General features: G+C 42.6%; 2 long non-coding RNA genes across 3 annotated transcripts in view; both read right to left on the minus strand.

Annotated features, from left to right (window-relative positions):
* The window catches only part of LOC147689772 (uncharacterized), a 112,571-nt gene extending 95,555 nt beyond the window's left edge, over nucleotides 1-17,016 (minus strand). The window contains exon 1 of one of the 2 annotated variants that reach the window (XR_015299897.1): nucleotides 16,689-17,016. This is a non-coding gene — a long non-coding RNA (uncharacterized LOC147689772). Of the gene's footprint in view, nucleotides 1-15,570; nucleotides 16,035-16,688 lie in introns of those variants that run through there. The other variant, XR_015299896.1, reaches the window with a different exon arrangement.
* Nucleotides 3,101-6,753, minus strand: LOC147689773 (uncharacterized). Its single transcript, XR_015299762.1, has 2 exons — nucleotides 5,700-6,753; nucleotides 3,101-5,649 (listed from the first exon to the last, which is right to left on the minus strand). It is a non-coding gene; the product is annotated as an uncharacterized LOC147689773 (long non-coding RNA).
* Nucleotides 17,017-25,859: the final 8,843 nt, after the last annotated feature.

A 25,859-nucleotide genomic window follows, 5' to 3' on the forward strand; every position in this document is an offset into this window, starting at 1 on the left:
ATACATTTTGAGGCATCTCATATATTAACGGAGACTAATCCCTTCTTCAAAGAGATCAAGGAATGGAAAAGTTATATAGATGACATCTTGGGGTTCTGGTCAAGATCGGAACAATGATGCACTGAGTTCCATGAGTGGATCAACCATTGTGACCCTTATCAGTAGTTCACTTTATCAACATCACCGAAAGAGATACCTTTCTTGGATCTACTGATCATACTAGACAACGGCAACCTTACCACCAAGACGTATAAAAAAAAAACACCAACCATAATTGCCTTTTGCCATTCAACAGCCACCATTCCAGGGCACTCAGGGAAAATCTTCCCTATGGACAATTTCTCAGATTGAGAAGGAATAGTAGCACGGTCAGTGAGAATCTGCATAAGAAAAGTTACCCCAAACAAACTATCAGGAACGCAAGGAAAAGAGCACGCAACAAGCATTGCGATGCCCTTCTGGAAACCTACACGAAACAATAAGAAGACATCATCACCACCTTCACCTCAACTTCCAACAAAATAAAGAACATAGGGCCAGATGTAGGTGGCCAAATACCGGTCGGTAAGGGCCGATTTCGGCCATTACCGACCGGTATTTGGAGTTTTAGATGTAGGGGGCTTGAATTGTACAGATTCGGTAAATTTACTGAATCGGTAAATTTACATGTAGGTGGCACTGAAAACAGTGCCACAGGCCCTTAAGAATTCGTTATTTACCACGAAATAATATTTTGTGGTAAATAACGAATTCCAGTGTACATGCACATCTGTGCATGTACACCTGTGCCATGTGGCACAAATACATGCCCTAAGGGCATGTATGTGTGTCACATGGCACACAATCCTGAATCAGGGGTGCAACAGGGTGTAAAGTGGCACCCTTCCACCCTTGACTATTCTGCAATTGACATGGATTCCTATGGGCCTCAAGGCCAATGCTAATCAATGGCAATTACCGAATCGGTAAATACCAATTCGGTAATTACCGAATCTTAACGATTCGGTAATTGTTACCGAATATTTACCTACATGGCATTTACCGATTTGTAAATGCCGAATCGGTAAAATTCGGTATTTACGAATCGGTAAATGCCATTTACCTACATCTGGCCCATATTGTTGAAACACAGGCACATCATCAACACAGGGAACCTAAACCTGGAACGCCCGAGATTCGCCTTCAAGCGCACACAGAACCTGAAAGACCTACTAGTACACACTAGACCCCAATCAAACAGTCCATTGAGCAGACAACTCTATGGGGCCTTCCGTTGGTGAAAGGACATTATCGATGTGGCAATTGCAATGTGTGCACTGTGATCACCCACACAAAGGAACTCCAGCTAGGGGACGTAAAATGGACACAACGCAAACATACAAACTGTAACACTAGCATAGAAGTAACATATGCTGCAGCCGTAGCACCACGAAAATAAGAATTCATTTCAAAGAACAAAAACACACTACAGAACAACTCCAATGGACCATCCTGCAAACCAACCCCCTGTGTAACACCTCTACACTGTTCCATAAAGAACAGAGATGGGAATTCAAATTACATTCCAGCTACCTGGTGTCTCAATTACAAGATCCCCTAGATAGAACTTCAGATATGATTTTTGAGTTTCAGTGCCATGCTCACAAAAAGGTTTTACCACACTATCCTTTTCTATATTTATGCCTCATGTAAGACAATTGTCACACTAATATGACCAAATGGCCTCATAAGAGCCATCAACACAACATTGTGAAATTTTTTGGGGATAACCCTGCCGATTATCTACCACCTTTCGGCGCTCAATACCTTTCCCATGCTACCTGCACATCCACTGCACTGTTCAAAAACGGTGGACATAGTCCATACATACTCATAGCCTCTTCACTGCGGCGCGAATTCCGCCGCAGTGCTAGACATTCCAATCGCGGCCGGCCCACGGTCGTCGTGCGCACAATCCCACTGTGACTCATGACGGCCGGGGGCAGTCATGAGCATGGAAGAGGTTAGTACAGGAGCAATGCTGTTTTCATAATTAATCACAAAAGGGTTTTTACGACACTATCCTTTTCTATAGGTATACTTCATGAAAAACAACTGTCAAAACCCATATGACCGGATGGCTATACAACCTTCCGAAAATGCCACCAACACCACATTGTAACATTTACTGAGGACAACCCTTATCGACCATCTATCAGCACTACTTTCTTCCTTTTTAGGTCTCGCCTACGCAGCGTGCACGCGCTACATAAGAAAGAGACCTTTAGTAATGGGCACAGCTTTGCGGGCAAAAACTGTCACATGTTGCATTACTTTGAATGGCAACGCGTGCACGTTTGGCGATTCCCTAGGGGACCGAGCGGCGCCATGTGTTAGCAATTATTGTGCTCACCGCTCCCGCAAGGGAAACGCTGCCTGCTCTCAGCCGCACTCCCCCCACCCCCTACTTGCGCAAGAGCTTGTTGAACATGGTATGTTTTTTTAAGGAATAAAAACCAAATCATACAAATTTAAACAAAATAAACGGTTTATGATGCAAATTGCAAACAGTGCAATACAATAGGCTGAACAATTACATTTCTCCAAAGTTATCATTCTAAGCAAGTCGTTTACAATTAGTAATAGTTTACAACAAAATAAACCATACCACGCTTACTTTGAAGTTATTCTGCCGTTTGCAGGTAATATTGCTACATGGTTCTGGCTACAAGCAGTTTTCTCGAGACACACTAGTGACATGTTTAATTTATAAAGGTATTAATATGAGTTTGTTGCTTCTTAGACCATCGCAGCAGTGAAAATAAATGTGTAGAATAATTGTTAAGGAGACGTATGGAACGCTTGAGCGCACTCCTCGCTGGAGGAAGATCATTGTCAGAACTCGGGCTTTCAAGATTGAAATAAATCGGCTCAAACTGAAATATACCTAAAAAGTAGACTGTAAACCTGAAATGCTCTTTCTCTTTGCAGCCTAACGCTCACACAGCGCATCGGTGCCTCCCCGAAGTGTGGTTCCAGAAATCCACAAACTCCTTCTCAGGGGTCTTACCAATAAATAGTCCATTCAAAAGCAGCAAAGAAATCAACAGAGAATCTGAAATATGAAAAGACATCTTTATTACAATTAATTGTGAGGCTACGTCGCCCAGTCACACCTAAAGCAACTGAATGAGGTAGCCTGCTGAATGGTCTCCGCACAGACCTTTTATACCATTTATTATGCCCTAGGCACACATTTTCTCTTTGAAGTACATTATTGTTGGTCACTCCCAGGACGTGCACACAAAGCACTGTATGATGACAAACCCACTTTCAAGATAAGTCCAGGCCATAAACAATGTCCACATAATGCGTACATTCTCTAGCTGACAAGGCCGGATAAACCCAAAACAGTAAGATCACAGCCCATGTCATAAATAGCTCGTGGAGGCAGGAACTGGAACAGATGAAAGTAAGATAGGCACGTTTGTGTGTAGTAAATCTTTACAATGTCCTGTGCTCTGATCTATAATCTTGATCAGCTAAAGGGCAGGAACTGGCTTGGAAGGTCAATTCCTAGGTGAAAGGCCAGCTTCTAAAATTAACTCCAGCGCACGAAGAAATCCCTGGTTAATGTGTATATGTGATTCACAACAGGTCAGACTGCTTTGATCACAAACTAACTTCTGAAGCCTACATAAAAAGTAACACTAGATGGCAGTCACAACACATAGCAAAAACCCAAGTTTCAGAATAGAAAGTCTTTAAGGAAAGAAACCATTTAGATGTTGTTTAAGATAACACATGCGCAAGGAAACTAATGGTTAACAAGGTCCTGAACAGTGATTGAAAAACTCAGACAACGATCAGCTAGCGAAACTGGTTTTGCAAAAGGTCAGTTTCAGGTGAAAAGGGTTACTCTCTCTGCAGTTCATTCAGAGTCAGAGAAACCCAAATTAAGGTTATGTCCTTAAATACTTGTTCTGCCACAGTGAGGGCCTACTGTATGGGCAATCCACAAAATGGCTGCTATGCACAAGAAGAAACCGAGGGTTCAGAACAAAACCTTCAAATACACTGTGAATCCATTGGTGTAACATGACGAAAACACTCGCACTTGCTAAACTCACTGTTTACGGTCTGCTGTTTCCAAATTCATAACAGAATCATGATATTTAAAACACGGTTCAGAATTTTGAGTACCACAGACCATCCTTTTGCCCTTACATAGGCAATCACTCAGTCTATATTTGCAACTGTGCCCAAAGTCCGTTATAAGCCTCTTTGGAAGGCTTCTATTGTCCATCAAATCCGCTTCCAGTATCTTCTTCCGCGTTGGGCCTCTCGATTTCAGGCCTTTTCACGAGAAAAAGTACTGCTTAGTTGGAGTGCCCTCCTGGCAAACACCCACAGCTCACTTGAAAGTCTCAATGTCTCAAAACAATGCACCAGTGTCTCTTCATTGTGGCAGACACTACAAATGATGTGCTCTTCATTGATCAAGGGCACAAAACATCTCGTGCAAATCCAAGCACTACAGAGGAACAACCTCTCAAGATCAGCAGCACTTTCAGACTCCAACACTCATTATTTAGCGTCAGAGGACGCTCAAGCTGCTCTCTCATGGGCACCAGAATGTAGTGCCTTTTTCCAAACGTGGATCCTTGGGTGCACTGCCTTTCCGCTGGAGCAAAGCAAAAGAGGTGTGTGTGTGGCCAAAACTCGGGCCAAGGGCTCAAGGGACTGTACGCTGTCAGAGGTTTCCAGCACAAAACAGGTAGAAAGCTCAAACAAATAGAAGCTCTCATTCTGTGGGAAACAAGGAACCAGCTCCTCTTTTTTTCTGCAACGCCTTCCGATGAAGCAAACGCCTTGCTTGGGAGGTACCATTGATGGCACGCTGATGATCGCATGTCCAGCCTCGCGACTTTCTGGTTGCAGGAATTGTAGAGCCAAGAAATCTGTCATTCAACTGTAGCGGTCACTGATGGGGAGTGGGCTTAGTCTCGATCACAGGTCTGCAGGGTATCACTCTTCCTTTGACTCTGGAAGATCCCGCAGAACCTAGTGATATAGGAAATGTAACACAATTGTTAGTTTCCTTCAAATCAAGCACAAAAAACAGTTCATGGGTTTTAACAAGAGGACTGCAAGCAGGTGGCCTGCAATCTGCAAGGGAGTGGCAATACGCCATGGGAATCTAAATGGATGTCCTCACACAGTGGCATTGTCTAATGGGGTAAATACATATTTTCCTCAATGATTAAGCCTAGGTGTCCCTAAATTGCTTATCTAGAACTTCTCAAATAGAGAAATGACATAATACAGGTTATCAAGGACATGAAGAAGAGTCCCTTTAAAAAAAATGTGCATTAAGTGCACTATGCAATACAAAGGCTAATGATCAGATGTGCAGACAAAAAAAGACAAGCACTAGAGAGTCCCGGTATTTGCATAAATTAGAACACATCTGATCCCACCTAAAATTAAAGCAGCAGGAACACAAGAGAACTGAAAAATTAAAATAGACATTGAAAATTCGTCGTGTTCAAAAGGTAAACTTAAGATATCTCCTATTGAGATGGAAAACTTGTCTTACTATAATATTGGGTCAGTTAACCAGCCTATCACTACCCCGACAGTCAGTCTGAAAAAAACATTAAAGTAGGCCTAAGGAAAATTCTTGGAAACCGGTCTGGTCATACAAAAGGGAATTATACTTAACATGGGGGGGTCCCTGATACATCACTACAGTCTAGAAGTGTGAACATAAACAATACACCCATAATAATAAATGGGCTGACTGGTGAAAGGAATATGGAAAAGGGAAATGGAACTAGGACACAACTAAAAATCCCCAATAACTAAGCATGATGCGGCATCGGTCGGGGGGGGGAGCAACAAAAGAAAAATCTATAGGAAGAACAAGAGTTTGCTTGGGTGCCTCAGGTATGTGACACAGCACCAAGAGTACGGGGGATACACAAAAGACCAAAGTTACACAAATTTTAACTCTACCGCTGGAAACTACACCATATACGGTAATCTTAGCTAATGTTCCTGTTCTCTCTTCAGGGAGAAAATGAAACCTGGTTTCCTTTCAAGGGACAAAGCCATATGCTATTTGGGAAACAGAACATGATTAAGTAATGCAATATAGAAATTAGGTCACCATATACAAGAATCACAGATCTATAATTTTATCCTTACGTCCAATCAGGATACATAAGTTTAGGGCTGCCTGTTCCTTTTCCTTTTAAGGGAATGTGCAGTAAGTGACTAACATCAGGTGACACACTTTGAACCTGTATATCTTTTTAGTTTTCTTCAATATTATTATAGCCAAATTTAGGCATGCACTGGTAAAAGTGCTGCCTGTCTTCCTCACAGTATGAAAACCATATCTGTGAAATTTATCATTATACCAAATCCATCCAACTGTTGTGCAACGATACGTATCGTCATACGGATCCCTTCACAACAACGGGGAACTTATAATAGTAACAACATAAAACAAAACATACACAAAATAATGCACATGTATATCAAGCAGCACAGACAAGACAATAGCATATGTGGACAAGCGGTGACACACAGCAACATGGCACATGTACTTTATGCACTATAAACCTGCAGCCCAAAACCCAATATTTGGGCCTGTCTAAATTTGTCAGGTCTAAAATCCCTACCCTCCTTTTGACAGTAGATCACCAGGCAGTGTGAGTCTGCAGTCAGATATAACTTTGCTGTCTCTCTTCTAACATACAGGACCAACTAAAATATTTCACGACAGGGCCAAATACACAAACGAAAACATTAACATTTTTTTTTTTTAATTACGCAAAAACACATCTCCTTTCAATTAACCAAACTCACGTGTCTTGTCAGCCTCAGAACAATCCATGAATAATCTGTAGGCAGAAGCAGAAAAATACACAACACACAAAAAAACATTTTAACATACACAAAAATAAATTTTCATTACTTAACTGTTACTCTCTTGTCAGTTCACCTCGCAACATCAAGCCACCTTATTTTTACCGTTCTAAAAGAAATGGTTATACTGACACTCCATATTAATTTGGAACCTATAATTTCCACTGAAAAATACTTCCTAATTAGCAAGTCTTTTTTACTTAGGCCTGTAGCCTTCAAAATTTTGGAAAAGGGCTGCATCTTATTTTTTATCTAAGACTTAATTCAACACTTCGTTTTCTGTCAGATAAACGCAACTAGCAAACATTATTTTTCTTAGCGTGGAGACACAAATGTATCAGTTCTGCAGAGCATTTAACACGACGTTTGGAACTTCCAAAGAAACCCCTTTTTATTTTCCCTTGTAAATTAAGTTCTTTCATTTTATTGATGTTCTCACGGAGAAACCAGAAACCCCACCCTTAGAGGCCCGTTCAGCAAGGTCATTCTGCATTCCTCGGAGGCAAAGTCCTAATTAAGAGGTCACAAATGTCAACATGACAGCCTTCTCCATTATTTACAGGGAAACTAAAAGATAACATCTCAGCAGCGCGTCTCTGCAATTCTCTCAGCCCTCAGCTTCTGCCACACTGCAGCTGTCAAAGCCAGAAGGCTCTAACCTGCAATAATTCACTCTATTTTGAAAAATAATTTCTCATTTTTTTTTTTTAGGCGCTAAAATTATCTCTATTCCCAGATCATTAAACTACATTTACTGTCAATAATTCTCAAAACCTAATGACACCCAGACCAGTTTTTTTAGAGTAAATGCTTGTTGCAATCCTATGGTACACACTTCATCAGTCTTAAATGAACAAACTTTTCCGTAGGCCTAGCTGAAGCTAGAACCTTCAACCCTGATATTAAAACAAGCCTGTGTACTGGCACATTAACCCACTGAATCATAAGAAGGCACAACCTGCAAATATATATATATCAAAACCTAAATGTATGCATTTGCTTAAGCCTGAGACACTTTAAAAAGTACTCTGAATGAAAGCAAAATGCAGTATAAACAGTGCTTTTACTCAAAATCGACTTTCATATTTTGGGCATTAAAAAATTAATATCCTACAATTTTCTTGCACAATATGCATTACTAGAATGTCTATTACATAACCCATGAGTCAGGCATTTGAAAATAATAACTTATACTTTATAAAAATGAACTTGCTTGCGCCTAAGCCAAGGGGAAATTATACACACAAATGTTTGTCATTTTAGTGATACAACATAACTTAAATCAAATTTTAATGCTAGGAGGTCATAGTATGAGTGTTAAGCTTTATAAATATTAAAAAACGATTTTTAGCACTTATTTTCAATAATTATTTTTCATAATTAATAAAACATTTTACCTTCTAATAAAACCAATTATTCCTCTCTGTGATTGTTCTACATATAAGAGCCCGCTGCATCCCTTGCCTATCATTTAGATGCATTAACTTACAAACCTGAGCGCATATGCCTAACTTAAAAAGCGTCACATTCCTGCGTCACATTTTTGCGCCACATTTATTTAAAAGGACGGTTAAGCAAAATTCCACCCGTGTTTAACTGGAAAAAGTGCTGGCTGAATAAACATTCCTATCAAATACACTGCAGCTGAAAGGTTTGCCTGTGAACATCTGATACAATGCATCTAAGGAAAATGCTGTAAATTTATTTATTTTTGCAAAAATAGATAATTTCGTTTTTTTTTGGGGGGGGGCTTATTTATATCTATTGAATGTGTTTCCTAATTTTATCCTTTAAGCGTGTAACGGCAGTTTTGTATATGTGCACAATTGCTCATTCTACAAAGTAAAGAGCAACACATACCCATCTTAGCACATTACATGTTTCATTTCTGTATCTTTACTCAAGTTTCTACTCAACATTAACCAACCAACATTTTACTTAACAGACTGAAAACATCAAGAAAACCAACAAACACACATTGGGCCCACTCCATACACAAACAGAAAGGGGGTCAAACACTTAGGACACACAATACAGCGCGCTTTTAGCTAAATAGAGCTCATAAGTTGGAGTTCCAACCGGAGGTATCAGACATGAACCCTCCAATCGGGAATCCCTGTTGCAACTTAAACAAGACCAAGTACCAAATTTGCTATGATTAGGCATCTGCGCTCACTAACCAAGCTTCAAACATCAAGGGGCTATCTCTATCAATACACTCGCAAATGTACGAGACCCTCGGTTTTTGAATATTGCAATGTTCAAATAAACTAAGGACCAAATACTAAGACAACCAATAACTAAGGACTGGGTGCGACCCACTTATACTTCAACTAAAGCAGATGGAGAAAAAATCTCTTCATTACCTGCCTACACAAATTGCAATTTGCATATACAAACCTATACAAACCTACCAAAGCTATACCAAACAAATAGTTGTCCAAATTCTAACTGCCAAGTTCTAACTGCACTAACAGTCTCTTTTTTTTTTAAACTAACGCCAAAAAGGTTCCTCAGTTAGGAGTGACATCTTTTGGAGAGTTTAAGTCAGAAAAATCAAAAATATACTGGGCCGCAGAGACAAAGAATCCCCCAGAACCTCTGTGCACAGAGTACCTCTTTTAGTAGATTTCTGTCTTGCCTTCCCCAGTAGATTTCTGTCCTCTGACAAGATTACTCCTCCAGATAGTCACTTCTTGATGAGGCCCATCGTTGGTCACGCCATTTGTGGTTCCAGAAATCCACAAACTCCTTCTCAGGGGTCTTACCAATAAATAGTCCATTCAAAAGCAGCAAAGAAATCAACAGAGAATCTGAAATATGAAAAGACATCTTTATTACAATTAATTGTGAGGCTACGTCGCCCAGTCACACCTAAAGCAACTGAATGAGGTAGCCTGCTGAATGGTCTCCGCACAGACCTTTTATACCATTTATTATGCCCTAGGCACACATTTTCTCTTTGAAGTACATTATTGTTGGTCACTCCCAGGACATGCACACAAAGCACTGTATGATGACAAACCCACTTTCAAGATAAGTCCAGGCCAAGAACAATGTCCACATAATGCGTACATTCTCTAGCTGACAAGGCCGGATAAACCCAAAACAGTAAGATCACAGCCCATGTCATAAATAGCTTGTGGAGGCAGGAACTGGAACAGATGGAAGTAAGATAGGCACGTTTGTGTGTAGTAAATCTTTACAATGTCCTGTGCTCTGATCTATAATCTTGATCAGCTAAAGGGCAGGAACTGGCTTGGCAGGGTCAATTCCTAGGTGAAAGGCCAGCTTCTAAAATTAACTCCAGCGCACGAAGAAATCCCTGGTTAATGTGTATATGTGATTCACAACAGGTCAGATTGCTTGGCTCACAAACTAACTTCTGAAGCCTACATAAAAAGTAACACTAGATGGCAGTCACGACACATAGCAAAAACCCAAGTTTCAGAAAAGAAAGTCTTTAAGGAAAGAAACCATTTAGATGTTGTTTAAGATAACACATGCGCAAGGAAACTAATGGTTAACAAGGTCCTGAACAGTGATTGAAAAACTCAGACAACGATCAGCTAGCGAAACTGGTTTTGCAAAAGGTCAGTTTCAGGTGAAAAGGGTTACTCTCTCTGCAGTTCATTCAGAGTCAGAGAAACACAAATTAAGGTTATGTCCTTAAATACTTGTTCTGCCACAGTGAGGGCCTACTGTAAGGGCAATCCACAAAATGGCTGCTATGCACAAGAAGAAACCGAGGGTTCAGAACAAAACCTTCAAATACACTGTGAATCCATTGGTGTAACATGACGAAAACACTCGCACTTGCTAAACTCACTGTTTACGGTCTGCTGTTACCAAATTCATAACAGAATCATGATATTTAAAACACAGGTTCAGAATTTTCAGTACCACAGAAGTGCCAATTAACGTATACATTATAAATTGTTACCTCAGCGTGTCCAGTAATCTCTCACATGAACATCTGTTGCCACTTGACTTTGAAGTGATTCTATTCGGTGTTTACTTAACTCCCAGACAGCTTAGGGAGGAGACTCAGTGCGAATGAATATGCGTTGAATAACTACTACCGGCTGAACTACAACCCAGCCAAAGGTTCTGAAACATTCTGGTTTCACTTTCTCTTCAGCGGTTAACCAAGGTAATGAAGGTATGACGGTGTTCCGAGGCCAAAACAGAAAAGGACTTCAGTTAACAAGCATTGGCAAAGCGAAAAGGTCTAGCCTTTGGGACCTTATAAGTATTTAATTATGCAGCACAATATCCTTGGTGCAACATCGACTGTTGCATGGCTAAACACTTATAATGTCCCAAAGGCGAGACCTATTGGCTATGCCAATGCTTGTTTCCATTCCATCTACTCATTGACATAACAGTTGGATAACAGTATGCATGGCCTATGTATACCTTGTAGTACAGGACCAATGCCGTCTCCATAATTATAATTTGTAACTCTGCTCCTTTTAAATACTACTTGTCACACACTACTCCACCTAGTGTGATTTATACCACTCTAAGATGGCACCTGCTCATGTGTAGCCAGATCCCAGGAGCGCTTGCAGAGTCACGCGCACGCCTACACCTGACCCGGACGCTGCTAGCAATGGACACGCCTGGGTGCCTCACCGCTACCAGAAACACCGGCGGGCACATAGCAGCCCTCACGGAGACGGCGTGAGGTCGGGTAGGTGAGCAGGCCTCTTTAACAAATGAAAACTGTAAGTAATAAGGCGTTTGCTTGCAATGATGTACTGGCGGTCATCACGTATGGCCGCACCTTTTGGTTTTCTTTTAACAGACACTACCTTTGCCTAACATTAGGACTCCTCAAACAGATCTCGAAGATACTCACAGTAGTATCTCATGGGGACTTTTTCCCGTGAAATTTGAGTATGTGTACTAATTGCAATATATGTGCTATACCTACACAGTGACTTGAGGTTTCCTATCAATGGGGTAACCTAGTATAGTTTTGTGTGTTTTTGCACCGTGTTCTGTACTACCTTCCTACCATGGCGGCTTTACAGCAATACTTGAATAATGATAATATATGTTTGTCTGTCATTGCCACAAATTGGATACCACGCCATGGGCTAACCATATTTTCACGTATGCCCAATTGTTTGTTCGTCCACCACGCCATGGGTGCGGTATTGTGGTGAGGTAGTGTGGCTCACTGGTTAGAGGCGGCAGACCCGAGAGCAGAGGACGGCCCGGGACCAGGGTTCGATTCCCGGTGCGGCAGGTTTCTGGACCAGGGTCAGCGGACTCGATAATTCTCTCGCCTCGGTGCCCACTCTGATCAGCGATCACACTCGGCAACTCTGGGCATTAGCTTGCCTCATCCTCACTAACGGCCCCACCAGACCGCCGGGGATGCCTGGTCTCACCCTGGAGATACCCAGTAAGGGACCATCTCTCAGGGAAGCCAGGAAGGGTTTCGCAGCGGTCGAAGCGCCTTGGGACCCTCCGGGTAAGCAGTGCGCTATATAAATGCCTATACATTTACATTTACATGGGCTAACCATATTTTCACGTATGCCCAATTGTTTGTTCGTCCTTTTGTTGCTATATCTCCATAGCCCACAATAGATTCACTTACTGTAACATAACAGGAGATGACGAGATACCACGAGCACTTGGGGGTCCCAGGCCCCTGTTAAGGTACCCTCTCAGTAGGGTTCAGATGTATTGACGCTGCCTCTCTCTGTTTTTGTTGTTCCAGAATACTATTCCTTCATTCTAGTGGCACTAGATTAATTGTTCCAGGCCACTACACTTTCCTATCACTCACTGCACTCTCTCTGGCCCTGAAGAAGCACGTGGGATCTCCTCCTGAGACCAAACATTGTGCTAAACATGTCGACCTCTAAACATGCGAATTAGGGGTATGTTGTATGTTTAGCTTCTGATGGCCATTATCTCCCTCAAGCAAGCACAACCTACTGTTTTTTTACCTTTGGCAGAGAGGCCCTTTCTTAATAAACCTACTAGTTACCCCTTCAGTCAACTTTTAACTTCATGTTAGGACACCACTGCCACTCGCACCCTTACAGCTTTATCTTAAAAAGATCTTCGATAAAGTTACCCTTCGGGGGAACCGTAGGGTATTGCAGCACCGGCCAGATGAGGAGCATTGTCCAATGATGAAGCATGAAATCCTTTTGGGTGTGTGAGGGCACCAAGATCAGGAAAAATTTCCCCAGCCATTACAGTATGAGAACGCCCGCAGTTTTCATTCTCTACTTCTCTTCCATAGGAACAGTGACTCTCATGGGATGTATGTCCTTCGACCATACCCTACCTTTACTCCAAAGTTTCTGCAGGTTTTCACATGTCATAGGATTTAATTTTCCCTGGGTTTTTCCCTGCCCCTTCTTCATCTCAGGAGGAAGGCTCCAAATGGCCATCAGATGGTCGTGACCCAAAAAGTGGCGCCTGACTTGGGATCACTCTCAGTAAATATCCATGTGTTGGCCGGTCTATGCCGCTATCCCTCGACTGCAATTGCTCAGCGTACCTACCTGCTGCTCAATGCTTACCTTTTGACTCCTCTGGACCGGAGGAGACCACTCCGTGACTGATTTTGATGACAGTGAGGTGAGCTTTGCTGGGGTTTGCCTCTGTGCTAGTTTCCCGTGAGGACCTGTGACCCGAGGGTATCCCTCCAGAACCACCAGCAGAGAGGTACGCTGCCCTTCTCCTAGAGGTCTTGGGTCTACCGATGGTAGTGAGGTGTGTCCCTCATCTTCCCAATCGCCATACGGGCTGGAACGAGGGACTGGGCCAGGCGACCAACACCCGATCTAAGTTCTCTGTGGTCCCCCCCATGGCACGCTGCTGCAGACCCCAAAGCTGTGCACGCTGCACTCGCGGTGGCTCAATTTATTCCTGTTGTAGGCTGGGGCGCTTGCCTTTGGTCTAGCGTCCCTCTCCTGACTTGTGGGCTACCAGCGCCATTTGCCTGTAATGCCTTCTCCCAGCAGTGAACCGCTTATGTTTGCTGTCTGGTGATCAGTACGCTAGCGTTTCACCCCGACTGTGTGACGAGGGAGATAATCTGCTCACATTTGCCAGAGCCTCCAGCTCGACAGCAACTATGCAGTTTTTGAAATACCTTTAACCCTATTGAGGCCCGAGTTTGATGACTGCATTCTGAAGGCCCTATGTTTGCGTTTATGAAAAAGCTGTTATCTGAAACTTTGCAAAAGGATGTTAGTGTTAAGATTTAAACCTAAAGAAATTAATCAAATTAAGAGGCATGGTTTGTCATTATACAACAATAGTGCTTGTGCTGGACAGTAGCATTTTTTCCACACAGCAATAAATCGGAGTGGAGGTATTACATTAAGAAATCTGGTGGGTGATAAAACTGATCATTCAATGAGATCTTCAAGAGGTCTATGGCAGTGTGGAAAGCAATGGAGGAGTGCTCGACCTTTGGTTCAGTGATCCCCACAACACCACTCACACCTTAGACAGTGTTAAAAAAAACTGGCTGGTACACCTCAGAGTACCGTCACAAAATCAGATCAACTAAAGCAAGACTAATTCTGGGCAATTTTTTTATTCCCTCTCTACCTTGAAGCTACAAGCCGAGAAAAGAGAAAGAGCACCGCAGAACAGGACAGTTGTCAATTACGAAAACAGACCTCAAAATTGACAATAAATGCTAGATGTTTCGATTACAACACAACACAAGTTACGCAAAAATACACGGACACATCTATTATTTAGCACAACCTAGAAAAAGTAAATTTCATTGTGTTTGTGACGAGATAAAAATAAGATATACAGCCCTGTTTACAGAAACAGAGCAACAGAACTGTGAGTGAAAAAATGAGCGCTCATGTAAGGTGCTTCAAATCAAAGAAAAAAAGAAGTTCTGACAAACATCTGCTAAAATGGGAGCTGAGAATGGATAGTAGTAATTGGTCCACGCTCTCAGTGAGGGATGAACACAGGAAGAGGCACAAGACATTTATGCTGTGGAAAAATGGGGAGAAAGAGTATGAGAGAGACGATGGAGCCAGCAAATGGAAAGCCTATGGGCGAGCTGAAACTCACAAAGTATATGCAACATGTATCTTCAAGAAAAGGCATGCATTGCCTAGAGCTGAGACCTAAAAATGGGTCTGTGATTCGAGAGAGGGAGCAGACCTCATTTCATACACATGGACCCTGCTACAACTACTGTCGACCGGTATTAATGCAAGGTGTCTACTTATGGAAGGGATTAATTTCCCACTGGGGTCATAAACCACAAATCCCTGTTCACCACTGTTGCAGGTTTACAAGAGATAACTATAGTCATTATTTTGCACCCTTCACCACTCAATATGTAAGGAAGACCTAGGTGTATAAACATATTGGTGTCTTTAGGAATGGGCCAATTATTGTATTTACTGCATATTCCTTTTATTTTTTTATGATTTCCATTGATACTTGAATTATTTCTTATAATCTAAATCCTAATATATCCCCCCGAATACAGGAGCACTCCAGACTGAGGGTTGATTCACAAACACAGGTATAGATAAACAAATTCAAGTTACATCTACTCGAGTTTTTACGTGATCAAACTCATGTTCTTACGTAACTTTCACATGCCAGGAGTCGAAGATCTCAATTAAAAGTACTCACTAAAAACTCAGGATTGGGAGTGACCTTAGCCGGCATGGAGTAGGCCACAAGTTGTATCATAATCACTCTGCTTCGACCGTCTGACTTCTGGCCCAAAATCCCGCAGTAAAAAACCTGGGGGTGGAGGGGCACACACGGAAGGAAGAAGGGGCACCTGGGTGTTCCCGAACAGGCGCCAAGTTCGGAACACAAGCAGCAGATTTGGCGGGCCCGAGAAAACTGCTCCATAAAACAACAAATATCGGCAGTCAGCAAGGTGAGAACTTCGGACAGGGAAAGCTTCTAGAAAGCGGGAGCCAACCTGACAGCGAGATTTAGTCCAGTTTCAACAAGTGCCGCATACTCGGACACCACTGGGTTGTGGTGGGGCGCCGTGGAGGGGGCGCCGTAGGCCCGGCGGCCAGGGCGAGAGAGAGAAGGGCAGTGAGTGGCGCAGCCTCCCAAAGCGCGTGCCACCTGACGGAGGCACGAGACCTCGCCAGCGGAGGCGGAACACACCGATAGGGGGAGCCTTTGGTTGGTGCGGGCAGCGGCGGGGCTTAGAGGGCCTAAACGTCAGAGGTGGTGCACACAGAGGGTAACCAGATAATCCAGTTAAAACGGGACGGCCATTGGCATAGAAATAGGACCAAGTGTTCGCAGTCAACATTTAGTCCGAAATATATACAACTTATATCGTTATCTATACACACACAGATAGATTTAAAAATATCTCTCCATGATGATGGGATGTGTTCCCATGTCAGGTTTAACAAGGTTTGTGGTCTTGTTTTTGTGTAATGGGTACTGATCACTCTGTATCAGTACTGGAATGAAGGGGAGACCAGCTAAATCCCCAATCCGACAGCTATTTTTCAAACGGATAGAGAGAGGCCCCAGCTGGCCCTCAGTGAAATATGCTGAATTGGTCGCGGTATAATTTGCCAATACAGCAGCGCCCCAACGTTTTCTGCTTTTCTGTTCACAGCAGCAACGTGCAGGCAGTGACGGGTCTTCGCCTACGCAGCTTTTCTCACGCTATGTAGCGCCCTCCAGCGGCACGCTACTTTGAACATTCGCAGCCTCGCGCTTCTGTGTACACACGACACGAATACTCACTGAAAAACATTTGCGCTCACCTTCAGTCACTGCCCGCTGAAAGCGAGAGGATGTGATTGTATTGGGATACAATGTCGTTTCGCGGTATTTTTCTTAAGATCTTGATGACCTGGGGTCCACATTTGTCCGCGAACGTTGCTGCTAGCAGGTTGGCGAGGTCCTCTCTGTTTTCGGCATCATCAAGGACTCCCCTGGGGATGTGGTGAGACTGAGCATAAAAGCGGAAGAGACGGAGATCGGCTTCGGTCAGCTCCTCAAGGATTTTCAGAAGCACAACTCTTATGTTCTCCATCTCTCTTCTTGCTGGGCGGACTGGGCGCCTGCCTTCCTGAAACCACCCTTCACGGAAACGCTTTTGCTTTCGCTTTCTGTTACTTCAGTTTGGCTTATAAAAAAGGCACGAAGAAAGTGATTTGTAAAAAACATGTGATGGTATAAGAAAGAAGACAAGGATGTTTTTGCTGTTGTGGGAAAACATGGCAGCTTTGACTACTTGTCGATGGCACAGTCATTTTTATTATCTGTTTTATTATCTAGATTATCCATAGCTGCCAAGGTTTCAGATTGCTTATGCGTGACAGTTTCATAATTTCAGTGTAATTATGAGTGACATTCAACCACTATGAGTGACACTTTCTCACAAGCAAAATCAAGCAATAAAGACGAGGGAAGCATGCAAATATCAGAAATTACACCCATTTGAGCAACGAGAAACTCTAAGAAGTTCTAAAAACTGCTGTAAAGCAAAGGTTCACAACATAGTTTTGTTGATTTTCGTGGTTCTTATTTATACACCAGCACACATTGCTTTCTGAGGCCCTGCACAATGTTCAGCCTCTTAATTTCTTTTGTGCACAGTCTCTGGATTTAACTGCCTATGGCAAACTCACTCGCACTAACATGCACATTGATCTCAATCTCCAAGTTCAAACACAAACTGTCACTAGCAGAGCCCCCTCGCTGTGTCTGTACCAGATGAACAAAGTCTCCAAGTATAGGCGTTAACTGTCAAGAGCAGATCGCACTCACCGTGACTGCATTAAGCTCCATTAAGGCACCAAACAATATTTCAACCAATGCGGGCTTTCAGGATTGCTATGCTCATCTGAGCCCATTCAATGTAGAATGTACTATGAAACAGAAATTGCCAGCGTTGATCACACATAACCATGTCAGTTGAATCGGTGCATGTGAACCTTTACCATACTGCTGACCAGCCTTTCTAAACTTTGCCTCAACAGCTTTCCGGCACACTCTGCTCAGCTGCCTTTCTAGTAAAAAGAGTACAATAACGAATGGTGAACAGAATGGCGGGCCAGATTTATACTGCAGCCGCTTTGCTGACAAGGCAGCAAAACATTCCTGGGGTATCATGGGACTTGAAGTCTCAGATGCCCACATTCTATTTTACAGGATTACAAGAAAATTAAAAGCATGTTGTGTCTATTACAGAGACGCTTGGACAGTGCCAGTCATTTAACTTCTTGTTACACAATGCGTGACTTTGCATGTCAGTGCAGTGATGTGGACCACCACACTGAAATGCGTTAGTCAAATGTGTGATGCATGGTACTTGGCAGGTCTGGCCTGGGGAGCGCTTTCTAGAGAGACATGCCCAGGAACTTTTTCCAGTCCAACAGTGGGATATGGCTATGTGCTTCTGTGTAAACATGTGTGATGTCTGAGTGCGCTTGAGATGCTGTGGGCAAGGATATCTGTACACAGGGGTGACGGTATGTCTCGGTTTCTTTTCATGATTGCTTGTTAACTATGTGGATGAGTACATATGTACTTATATGTGCTGATGTCTCTAAGTGGCAGTCCTGCTAAGCTTTCCAGGTTCAGATGTGAATTGCTGCTATAAAGTGGGCTGGTGTGTGTGTTTTTTATCCATCATTCCGAGAGTTCTACTAATGGTTCAGTTTAAACTTACATTAAGAATCCCTGGCAGGATTGCCAAGAAAACAAATTAGCAGAATTAAATTAAAAAGAACACAAATCTAGCTGCTTTATTTTAGATGTAAAAAAATAATGCAAATTTGTAAATATGACTCATATAAGACATTTTAGATACGAACTTTAAAGTTATTGTCACCCGTTCAAAAGTCTTACTCATTTTTATCAACCTAAGAATGATGAAAGACTTGTCAACCCTGCTGGGATTCAAACCATTGTCTTGCAAATCATACACAGCTCTCAGCAGCCAGCATTTAAGTCACATGTATGTTAACTTTTTTTGTATAGTAAACTAATCACCACTGTGTGCCTGCACCCCTGTGAGCTACCTCAGCAGAAAGCATAAATGATACATAAAACTTGGCTGATTTGGACTAGTTGGCCATTTGACAAGATCAGACTGTGTTTGATATTGATCATATCCGAGTTTGCTTTAAAACTTTTCATGTTGGGGCTGAAATCGGGCAAAGTGTTCTAGGGGTAGTTTCATAATATAAAGACCCGCAGTGAAAAATACGGTATCAAGATTATACACTCATACCGCTTCCTTCATGCCAACGCCTTCTGCCTTCCCTGTTTTCATGCAGAAGATGACTCTTTCTGTTTCACTTTCGCTTCTATCCAGGAACCAGTAATCCGAACGACCTCCAAATCTTCATTTTGAGAAGAGATAGCAGCTTTTCTGAGGAGCGAAAATTGGCATCAGGGGAAGCATGTATATATCTCGCCTCAGTGGGGTTCATGTCAGTACCTAGTAGATGGATCCCTTTTGGTGATTTCTGTATTGTATGTCCACCGATGAGGCTTTCTTGATGTGAAATAACCAGGGCTCGACAAATCTGAAAAATTGTACTAGTCCTGCAGGTCTAGTAACTTGGAAAATCCCCTCGACCCAACTGCAACCTACTTGACCTCTGTCTTTGAAAACAGAGCAAAAGTGACAAGTTAACAAGATTTAAAGGCATCTTTATTGCTTAGTTCCTTTGTGAGCAATAAAAATGCCTTTAAATCTTGTTATCTTGTCACTTTTGCTCCGTTTTCAAAGGCAGAGGACAGAAGTTAGTTTGTTTCCTACTCGCCAGAAAGGGCGAGTAGGAGCTAAAAATAGCTCGTCCTCATCCATTCTCCCTCGCAAATTCGAGCGGGCGAGTGGATTTGTCGAGCCCTGATAACAATTAATTGGAACGGCAGCGCGCTAGCGCTATTAATAATATTTAAAGCACATTTTTTAAGAAGAGAGAGATACCTCAGTAAGGCACAACTTACTTAGCAAGGCGACACGATGAGCAGCAATTGTACAGGCCGCTGCTCCGTGTGTTGCCCAGCAGCAGCTGTAGAGGAGGGGCGGGTGTGCCGGGCTGCTGAGGGACAACTCCAGCCGCAACGGGCCATCCAGGATTTAGCTGATACTGCCGGTCGGGTCCTTAGTGTCCATGGCAGACCACCCTGCTCTGATGCCGGGCATAGTGCACCCTAGATTACTTCAGAGGCACTGACTTACTTAGAGGATGCGAGCAGCAATTCGTAAGGTCTGTCTCATGGCCGCAACTACTCCCGCAGCAAATGCCGTCCGGCCCGGAACCATGACCATGAGGCTCAGCAGCAGCAGGTGCACAGAGAGTCTCGGTGCCAGTCGAGTCCGACCCGGGCCCTCCGCTTCTGACCGACCTCACTCCCTGTTGAGGTCACATCCCGCCAGCACGGCGCCGCAGAGCCTGTAACACAATGACTCTGCTGAGGGCAGGCCCCGCCCGGGTCTCCAGGCAGCAGAAGACAGATTGTAAGATTGTAGCACGGCACTGAGAGATCTTGAACTGTTACTGAACCAGTGCTGGCAAGTGAAGTTTGCTGCGGCCCGGGCCGGGCGTAGGCACAGATGTCAGAGGCACCAGCGCATGCTAGTACATGGCATAGGTAGCCAGTTTCAGGCTCTCAGCAGACAGATTGCGGTCAGTGGCAAAAATGCGTGACAATGCATTTCAGTGCGGTGATGCGGGAACACCACACTGAAATGCGTTAGCGTCACGCCTGATGCGTGATACTTGGCAGGCCTGTAGATTGGCCAATTTTCCATAATCACAGACAGCCCCCAAACCTGTAGAAAATACTTCAAAATCTTCTGCCTGTACTCCTATAGCTGCAAGCGTTTTGAGCGCTTAGAAAAAAAGCAGTGGCAAAGACAATAGGTTTTGGCTCTACGAAATTTGTTGGTTGTGTCAATGTTTTTTAGACATGTTATACACAACAGCATGTCTTAAAGTTTTAAAAAAGCACCATGACTAGCCCAGAGTCAGTATAAAGATATATATATTGTAGAGTTATCATTATCAGTCGCACAAACCAAAGGCACAGGAGTTTACCCACATGCACGTGGCACAGCTAGCACGGCTTGGAGAACAGAGTAGCACAGCCCTGTCTGCGCTGCCTTATTTAAAAATATTTTTTTTTGCTTTATCTTTCACCAGAGAAAGCAAGTTCCCAGTCAGGGTATGGGCGAGCTGGAACCAGGCCCGGAGCACTAAATCTTCATAGGGACGCAGCAGGGAGATGCCTTACTTAATGTCATGCAAACAGCAGCTTATCCATCCCACTTGGTCTCAATCAGGTCCTTTTAAAGACTTTGTAATCAGCCCTTAATGTACTTCAGCGTAACTGTTAGCACTAAATCAACCCTCTACTCTCCTCCCTCTTTCTCTCCCCCTACCTCACACCTCCTGCCGTCACCCTGAAATGACCTCCACTAAAAACACCAAATTTTCTCCACACCGAGGGCGCATTCGCAGTCAATCCGATTTATGGCTGACCCTGCTCCCAGTTGATTTTAAATTGCTTGATACCATCAGTACAGAGACACTGACTAGAATGCGTGTGTCGTTCTAATCTTACTGGCACAGGAACACACGCACACAATCCTACTATGTGCATTATAATTATGAGCAGCACAACTCTTTCTCTGAAGAGTAAAAGCATTAAACTGCACATTAATATGTTTCACAGTAAACAGTACAACAGATAAGGGACGTGAATAGGACACTCTCCTAAAGTACGGACACTCTCCTAGAGTACTATACCCAATTAGGCTTAAACAGTTCATGCTCAGAAAACACTACACACGGTTTAGCTTAATTGAAATCCCAAAATAATTCCCACAAGCATATACTATTGAGAGAGTTGGAGGAGGGCAGAATGGGTTTAAAAACAGCAGATGGGTTAAAACAAATGGCAGAGGGCGGGCATCAACAAGAGAGACTGAAGGCATATGCACTCTCTACGAGTACAGGTCGAAAATAAAACAAACATTGAAAATGCAATAGGTCTCGCCTTTGATTAAGTTAAAGCCATTTGCTTTGCTAATGGTATTGTATTCTAGCTTTGCATTATTTCTCTGTATATTTGTGATATGTGCATATATTGTCTCTCCCCTAGCCCCTTTCGTCTGCCTCATGCTATTGTAATGCTCACTATGCGAAATTAACACACATACTATTCTTCTATTTATTCACCTCCGAAATCTGAAACACTGCTCTTTTTCTACTATCGCTATGCTTTAAACTACTACAAGCTAACAAAACAATTCTACCTACATACAACTACAACATATCACAAATATACACAGGCACCCCTGGGATGTACATAAATACACTTTCTGGGGCACAGATAATGCAGACGTGCAGCAACTTCTCACATATGCATGTTGCAGATGTGCTGCCCTCCCCTCCCCGTCTGATAATCGTTTCTTTTGAATAGAGCAGAGATGGGCATCTCTCAGCAGCCACTGACACCCTCAGCATGTCAGGCCGAGCAGCTCCTCCTGAGGGACGTGGTGTAATTTGACGTGATGACATCACAGGGACAAAGGGGTAGATCAACGGACGTCATTGATGGTGACAGCATCATTATGTTAGTTAGTCATTTTGAAACATGAAAAGCCGACCTCTATTGAGTCACAAAATGTTGGCAAGTATGTCCTTGGTGTGACAGAACCCAGTGAAAATCGGCATGTCTGGGGTGTCCCAACACTTCCGCGCCTGCCCTTCTCGCTGCACCTGCGCAGTCCTGCTAGCCTGCCTGTCTCAGGCATAAACAGGTACTGTCTCTTACACTGAAAGCAAAGGTAATGACTGGTGCTTACATAGGCCTAGCCATCAAGTGATGTCTTCAAATTACTGAAAAAAAAGCCCCCAAAATATCAGTTTTCTCCCCAGGGATGATCTGGGCAGCTTGTGTAAAATGGGTCCCAAAGGCGAGACCTATTGGCTATGCCAATGCTCCAAAGCTAAATCTCTCTCTCTCTCTCTCTCTCTCTCTCTCTTGCTCGCTCTAAATCTCTCTCGCTCTAAATCTCTCTCGCTCTAAATCTTTTTTTGTCTCTCTTTAAATATCTCTCATTCTCTCTCTCTAAATCAATCAATTTCTCTCTCTCTAAATTTATCTCTGTCTCTAAATCTCTCTATAAATCTCTCTTTCTCTATCCCTCTAAATCTCTCTTTCTGAATCTCTCTCTCGCTCTCTGAATCTCTCTAAATCTCTCAATCTCTCTCACTCTCTCTCTCTCTCTCTCTGAATCTCTCTCTCTCCCTCTCTCTCAATCTCTCTCTCCAAATCTCTCTCTCTAAATCTCTCTCTCAATCTCTCTCTCTAAATCTCTCTCTCTAAATCTCTAAATCTCTCTCTCTAAATCTCCCTCTCTCTAAATCTCTCTCTCTCTCTGAATATCTCTCTCTAAATCTCTCTTTAAATCTCGCTTTCTCTCTAAATCTCTCGCTCTAAATCTCTCTCTCTCTCTCTCTAAATATCTCTCTCTCTCTCTCTCTTCCCGCCGTGTCAGCCCTCCCCCTTCTCAATTTTTCCTCTCCCTTTCGGCATTGTCTCACTTTCAAACTCATCCAGAATCTTTAATTACTTTCCAACTAGCGCTTTGAAACCCGCATCCTTCGGAAAAGCGTACCCAGTCCAGGTGAGTTGTTGTGTTATAAGGGGATGGAGAAGTGGGGCGCAGTCTTAGAAAATCCTTATTTTCTTAAATGAAAGACATAGCACAGGGAGCACCTTTGTGAAATATGGAGTGCAGCATAGCAGCAGTTTCCTTGGCATCCGACAGGGGGCACTGTTGGTTAGCTGTTTCTTCGACTTATCATTAGGGGGCAGATGTACAAGGAAGTGCGGCAACGCAAGCCCTTTGGCTGCGCCACACTGCAGCACTGCCAAAGCACAGGAATGCGACATATTTACAATTATATGTCGCATTCCTGCGCCCTCCTTTGCACTGGCGAACAAACTGCTGCCATACGCCAGCCCAGGCATTGTGCAAGGATGCCTGCGTCATGGAGAGATTGTTTTTGTGCAGGAAGGGGCACAATCACTACAGGCATTTTCCTCTTTCAATGCGTGCTGTAGAATGCAGCATGCATTGAAAGAGGAAACAAGCATTGGCATAGCCAATAGGTCTCGCCTTTGGGACCTTATAAGTGTTTAGTTATCCAGCATAATATCCTTGGTGCAACAACATCAACTGTTGCATGGTTAAACACTTATAAGGTCCCAAAGGAACTGTAAAATACAGGGTACCATATTTATTTCATTTACCATAAGTTACTCTTTGGACAAACCGTCTCCACCATTTGTTTACTGTTTGGTTCTTTGCCAAACATAATTTACTCAGTAAAAATATTTTAACAAAGATTATATGTTGTTTTTCTGTGTCCTTGTCTAATGAAGGCTTCTTGTGCCAAGAAGCATTATTCAAACATTTATCAAAGGGCAGGCCATTCCTGGGCAGTTATTGACCGGGGTGAAGTCAGAGGACAGAGGTCACAAAATTGTTTTTTAATAGTATGTTTTTCATGAGACTTGTAAAATGCATTGTATTGAATGCCTGTTTTTGGTTGTGACTAAAAAAGGTCATAAAAAAGCATGATTAGTTATTTTTTCTACCACACAATTCACTTAGTGGTGGTGCGTTATTAGTTTTATGAACTGTGGTGACTACTACGGTGACTTAACCCTATGGAAAATGCTGATCATTTTGATCGATTTGATGAACCATTTTTGAGTAGACCATTTTTTAAAAATGGAAATTATAGTTACTGTAAATTAAACAAGCCTTGGCATAGCCAAAAGGTCTCGTCTTTGTGACCCTATAAGTGTTTAGCCATGCAATAGTTGATGTTGTTGCACGAAGGATATTGTGCTGCATAACTAAATACTTATAATGCCCCAAAGGCAAGACCTATTGGCTATGCCAATTCTTGTTTATGTTCTCTTCCAGCTGGTTCTAACTCAAAGGGCGATTTGAAGGGCCATTAGACCTCTTTTTGTTTGTATAGAATTCTGGCTGGTGACTATTTACATAGTCACCAATGCAATGGAAGGAAACAAAGGCACACAGCTTCATCACTTCACAAGTACCTAAGAGAAACTTAAGTACTCAAGGGATTTGGAGGCAGGTTTGTGACTTTGTGCAACCCCTATATGTAAGAGATATGCATGCATTGTAAGAATGTCAACGGTATCAGTACGTACAAGTTAATTACACAAATAACAATTTAAATCGCACTTGCTATTTTATTTAATTAAATACTTTTATAGCGCTAACCGTCCCACTGTAATGTGGCAGAGCGCTTCACATCAAAACAAACATTGGGACCTTATAAGAGTTTAGCCATGCAGCAGTTGATGTTGTTGCACCAAGGATATTGTGCTGCATAACAAATACTTGTATGTTCTGAAAGGCAAGACATATTGGCTATGGCAATGTTTTTATAGCATAACTGTTTCTAAACACTACTACAAAGTAATGAGCTGTGTGCTACTGAAAAATCTTGTTCTAGCTTTTTTGCTTAAAAAGCAAACGTGGAACAGCTTTACAATTAGTTTTAATGCTAAAGTAGCCTGAAGGCTAAAACTACAAAATGTACCTTCTGAGCAATGTGCAGTAATATTTTTTAGCATACATAAAACACCCAATTAGAGCTTGGTAGTTTGGATTTTATTTTTGATCTATTGGCATTGCTGATATGTGTTGTTTTTTTGGTACCTTATAAGTGTGTAACCAAAGATATTGGCAATGGTTTGTCCAGGAATAACTGACAAATCTTTGTTAGTTTAAATTTTAATGCAAGAATTTTTAGATAACAATAAGGTGAGAGGAAAAAAAATATTTATGATGTACAATTATGCATGTTTTATAAATATATTCATTCTGTTGCAATATCTTTTAATATTTTTGTAATAAT

Source organism: Lissotriton vulgaris, chromosome 9 (assembly GCF_964263255.1).
Source record: "Lissotriton vulgaris chromosome 9, aLisVul1.2, whole genome shotgun sequence".
Classification (NCBI taxonomy): Eukaryota; Metazoa; Chordata; class Amphibia; order Caudata; family Salamandridae; genus Lissotriton; species Lissotriton vulgaris.